Raw genomic sequence first — 6,226 nt, forward strand, 5'->3', positions numbered from 1 at the left:
TAACATCCATTCGCTAACATTCAGACTGGACATTTAAACTTGCTAGACATTAATGGTGCAATAAAAAGTGGACATGTTCTGTCTTTCCCCTGACTCTGCTCCACTTTGGCAGAGTTCACCTAAGGGATGCTGCGTTGCACATCTCTGGGAAATCCAGGCTAGGAATGCTGAGAAATGAGGAGCCGTGTCGAGTTGGTGGAATATTTGATTGCAACGGCAATCTGAGGATCGTTGCAGCTGCTTGGAAGATCCGGATCATTTAACATTGTTTCTCTGCCCACAGATGCTGGTTGACCGGTTGAGTATTTCCAGCATATTCTGTTTTTATTTCAGATTTTCAACATCTGTAGTCTGTTCCATTTGTATCAGTGTCACATGCAATATTCAAGATCACGCAACCACATTTGACTCTGTTGAGGTACCTGCAGCGCGTTGCTGTGTGAGGTGTCAACTCCTGCAAATTCTCCCAAGGGTTTTTTTGTGCGGGAAAGGAGAGGGGGAAATGCTATCCCAGTCATGACTGCAAACCCAGGAAATGTAGCAGTGCAACCAGAACCACCTCCCATATGTCGAAGAACCAACATACTGTCCCATTGTGGTGTTGTTGTGAGCAAGCACTATGGCTATCTTGAAACGCACACTGCGAGTCACATGTTTTGTGTTTTTTTTAAGCTGTGTAGCTAACTAAACGGATGTGTGATTATGCATTGTAGTTTTTATTCACAATTTCCCCTGTCTGCAGAAACAAAACCCCAACTCTATTTTAGGAAAGATATTAAGATTTCATAAACATTGGTTGAAGTGTATTAAAGGTCAAAATAACCCTTAAAAGATGTATCCATGGATGGTTGGCAAGGATTAATCTTTTTACTCGAGATACTGGGAATTAACTGATACTTGTGCGATTAAATTCAATGTCAAAGGATTTTTAATGCAAGTAAGTAATTGGACTGATTTTTTTCACTGTGCGCCTCCCAATTAACAGTTTTGATCTGTACTGAATTTCATTGACACATTGTGTGTGAATCTACTTTTTTTGCTCCGACATCTGTATAAATATTCTGGTTTTTTGAAGCTGAATTATGAAATAATCTGCAAAACATAAATTGTAACAAAACTTCTTTTAACTCCAGACTGGTATTCTTATGGAAGTATGAACCTCTCCATGAGTTTGGTAAATCTTCCCAGAAACTGAAAGGTTTCCTGTGAAATTAAGAGCCCGTTTGACTTTGTGGAAAATCTTAACCCATTTATCAGCAAATATTCCCAATCTTTTGCAGTATATATACTTTCTCTCAATGCAGGGGGTATTTTTACCCTCATTCATTGCTTGGATTGCTGGAAGTTGCTGTCTGAATAACCTTTTCCTCTGTTTTAATTTCTTGTCTTCACCGAAGCATACATTCAAGACTTGCATGAATTTGAGTCTCTCACACATCAGTGTTGTCTAATGTGCTCACTGCTTGCCCGTGGCCAATTTATTCTTTTCACCAGGTGGGTGATTTGAATCAAATGAACATATAGAACCATGTGTCAGTCTATTCCACTGAGGGCAGGGTTCTAGCCTCTGTCGGGCACCATTGACATGGCCATGGCTGAAAATCCTGCAGGAGAAATGATCCTTAACATTAAACAAAACTGCGCCTTGGCTCCATTAAGGAAGCGAAAGTATGTTGAAATATTTTAGTTGCTGCACCACAGCTGGTTGCTGTGTAGTGATGAGTTACTAGTACTAAAAATATTCTTTAACGGGGCTGCTGTCGCAGTGCATCGTTGCTCACCTATTACAATCCTGGACCCAATCCCAACATTTGCTTGGAAAAAGGACAGTAACCCCAAAGTTTTATTTAATTTGTAAGGCTGTGAGGAAAGATCATTCCAGAAATGATTCCACACACAAATAGGGATATGGTATATTGAAACAAATTTTATTACTAGCAGTATTAAACTCAATTTAACATCATACAAGAAAATAGCTTACAAATACCAGTTAAACAATGCTTAAAAATAAAATGAAACTGTTTATCTCCTAACTGCTATCTTTCAATCTCCAATTAAGCAGATCATCTCTGGTCAAAACCCACTTTTAAATACAGTTAACAGACCCAGGAATACCTGCTGTATAGAGATGTCTTGGATAAACTGCCTTGAAGAGAGAGAGCGATCTTTCAGGAACCACCTTGCAAATTCTTGGCTGTGTCAAACTACTACTTAACTTCCCCGCATTTGGCAAAAAGCTGCTGGTCTGTTCACATCCCAATCTAAACTAAACTCAACACCTGACTGCTTCAGCCCCTGGCTCCTCCATTAATCACATTATCTCCATCCCACTAACTGGGTTACGCCATCTAACCAAGGCTAAACACAATGTCTCTAATTATCTACTCCCCAGGAAACCATCTTTCTAAAAACAAAATCCATTAGCCCTACTTCAGCAAACACAATCCATGGCGGGAATGAATTATAATCTTTTATGATACTTTAATTGCACCTTTGTAGCCCTAAAGTCTAGCTGCCTTTCAAACCAGGATTTTTTGTTTTTGTTTTAATAACATGACTGCAGCAGACGAATACACACCCCAACCCAGGCTTTGAACCATTATATCACTAGCTGCATACCATACAATATATATTGGGGTGGCGCAGTGGTTAGCACTGCTGCTTCACAGTGCTGAGGTCCCGGGTTCGATCTCTGCTCCGGGTCACTGTCCTTGTGAGTTTGAACATTCTCCCCCGTGTTTGCGTGGGTCTCACCCCCACAACCTAAAAAGATGTGCAGGGTAGGTGGATTGGCCACGCTAAATTGCCCCTTAATCAGAAAAAAAATAATTGGGTATGCTAAATTTATTTTTTAAAATACAATAAATATTGGAAATTCCTACATTCATCACACACCTTTAGTCCTGTCCCTCAATCCCAGTTCATCTCTGGAAGATTGCTACAAGATTCACCCCATCCATTGCCCATATTTTGTATCATTTGTGAATGTGGTGACCTGATTAACACCGGTTTAGCAAGCATTGAATTCTTACTGGGGCAAACTGTTGTGGAGAACTTGGAAGAGAAGGATAACTGTCCAAAGAAGAAAATGTTGCAGAGATGGTAACGTTCTTGCCTTTTATTAAATACTCCCAATTCAAAATATTAAAATGCTTGAAAATTGTGACTTTTACAATGCTGGCCAATCAGCTGTAGGAGGATTGATGCCTTTTATCATTCATGACCCAACAGGGAGACTTGCTTCGGAGGCCATTTGTTAAAGTGACTGTTGGACGGTTGTGGGTGAGTTCGACCAGTTGTGTCTCAGTTGCTGGATATTTTCTCACCTTAAAATAGACTCTTGAGCCTCTGAGACATGTGTCTGGGTCCAACTAGTTATGTGATTGTTCATCAAGCTGACATTGGCTGTTGAGATTCATTCACAACTGACATGTTGCTAGCTATTATGGACCCGCAAGAAATTATTAATGAGCCACATGACTGGACACCAGACTTCGGATCAAAGCAGATTAAGACTGCAACTTCCTGCTTGAGACCTTCGTGGAAAAATGTATTGTTTATTTTTGTTGCATTTATATTTTGAAGTCATTTTGAGCAGTACGGGCAGTCATCAACTTTATGACGTTTGGGTTATGACAAATGGCACTTACGACGTTCATAGATTTACGCCGTTTCAGCTTTGCAATGCCCGTTTCAATGACATTACGCCACCACGCCTGCAAACAGTTGGTCTTTACCACGTGTTCCGACTATCGTAATCTCCTGAAGGGCAAATTGCTTCTTAGATACAAAAGACCTCACAAACTTTAACATGACAAAAGCCTGTTTAAAACTAACTAGCTCAGTGGAAACCGGTAAGTTGGATGCCTGTTTTACAAAAGTTTGAGTTCACCTAATGTTCATTGTAAGCTGGTTTTCTCTTCAAAAGTGCAAAATGTCAAATAAGGAGTGGTTCTATACCTTGGTTCACAGTATCACAGCCACAAGTTGCTGGCAAGGGAACATTACCTTCCAGTGAAAATAGGGTTCAGGGACCAATCCCCCATTTGTAACATTGTTCCAACGTTGAAAGTTGTTTTCGACTTGGGACACGTGGTTTTCCGGAACCGATTGGGTCGTAAGTCCGAGGACCGCCTGTATTGTTGAAACCCTTATTGTTTGTGATGCAACTTATTTTACTGAGTTTTCTCCGTTTAAGTACAGAAAGGCTGGGCCTTCACCAAGTGTCAATCAGTGCTTTAGGAATGCTGCAGTGGAATACAATCTGCAGAACCTAGTAATATATCTTCTGTCATGTTTTGCACAAGTTGTGGTCTCCTCACATTGGGGAGGCACTAGCTGTAAGACTGAAATCATCTGCTGCTTTGGCTCATCATTTTGTTCAGTCCTGATCTAGTTTAGTGAGTTTTCAACTGTAAAATCTAAACAGCTGACAGTCTAGTAATGGAGGTCACAAAGATTCAAAATGCCAGAAGTAAATGAGGATTGAATGTAATGACGTTAACTCTTCCGGCCACAATGGCGATAATTAGGTCATTTTCCCTGTTAATCCGACCTGAAGACACAACTAATGTAAGTGACTAGGATATGCACAGAATTTATATTAAGTAACTATCCTCCACTGACTGCATTTTGCTATTTTGGATTTTCATTGCTAAAATCACACACCAGAAACAGCACAATTACTGCCTCGTACCTTTTTTCTTCTTCATTTACCCTCCACTCCACTCCAATATCATGCAAGGAGTTCCTAGATCCATCTGTGGTGTTGTCGCTGTTCCTTCCTCCCATCCTGCCCCTTACTCTCTCCATGCCACCTCTAACTTCCGTTTATTCCCAAAGGCTCTGTGGTATGCACCAATCTGTCCGCTTCTAAACAAAACTCCTTTCTCATCTGGCTTCCACCCGTCCCACAGAACCAAAATAGGCTAAGTTTAAAATCCTAAATTACAAATCAGTAAGTGATCATAGTGTGTTGTCCCTTCTTGGGCTAGATTTTACCAGTCCATTGATGATGGGGGAAAGGAGGGCTGGCAAAGTGGCTTGGGGAGGAGGTGGGTGGTGTGCTCCACGCTGTTTGGGGAGACTGGCAGGTAAACCCTGGCTACATCCTAGTGGGCTACGGGGTTGGGGTGGAGTCGAAGGGCCTCATTTAGGGAATTTGTCGGCCCGTGGGGGACCTCTTCTCCCCTCTTTCCCAACCCCCCTCCCCGTGGCAATGGCCAATGAGATGGCAATAATGCTGCCGGCTTTTAGTGCCCCCTTGCTGCGATTGGCTGCCTGACTGGCCCCACTACCTGACCTGGAGCCATTTGATTGGGCCAGAGGCTCTTGGGGTGGCATAGGCAGCCCAAGTGACTCTACCCACTGAAGGGGGGTTTTGATTTCCCTTCCCCTGGCCCCCACCCCACTTTCAATCCTGGTAGTGGGACCCCTGCCACCTATATAAAATTCAGCCCTTTGTCTTCTATGAGATTCTGCAACCTTTGATCTCGTTCAGCATCGCTGCCGTCTTATCTTTTATTGACCAGCTTCATAGGACTAACCGTGCAATGATTTCATTCCTACCTGTTTGAACACAGTCAGGGCATCTCCACTAATGGCTTATTTTCCCTCCCTTGCACTATTGTTCAAACGTTTCCCAAGCACCAATCATCGGCCCCTTTTCATTCTTTATATACATGCTGACCTTCAGTGACACTTGAGAAGGGAGCAGCTTCTAGATGCACCCAACTGAAGGTAAATGTCCGATTTCTGCAAATACACCTGAGGCGTTTGGCTTGCTGTACTGTTAGTGGTACCTCTCTGTCTTGCCTTCTGTCCGGGCCTTGCCTCTTGTTCCCTCCTGGGCTAGAAGCAGAATTTCATAGGCTATGAGAAATAGAAGATGTTTCTGCAGCCTCTTTAAGAGCAACTACTGTTGCAGTTATTGCTGGTACGAGACAGAGCTTTAACTAGTCCGAGCAACCCAGCTGAGAACTGACCCAAATTGCCTTATTCCAGTGGGTGGATTTGAATGACTGGTGACCCTGAGACATGAGATTTTGATCAGGCCTGGACGCTATACTGGCTTTCCTCAAGAAGATTGGTATCTTGGGGAGTTACTCGTGAATGACAGACGTAAGTGGGCTAATTAAAAATTACATGTTCTTTATAACGACTGGCTAGCTGGTGTTGGTAATTGCGTTCTCTATTGTGGGTGGTGCATTGGTAACATCAGAACTGG

This window comes from Scyliorhinus torazame, chromosome 17, assembly GCF_047496885.1.
Source record: "Scyliorhinus torazame isolate Kashiwa2021f chromosome 17, sScyTor2.1, whole genome shotgun sequence".
Lineage (NCBI taxonomy): Eukaryota > Metazoa > Chordata > Chondrichthyes > Carcharhiniformes > Scyliorhinidae > Scyliorhinus > Scyliorhinus torazame.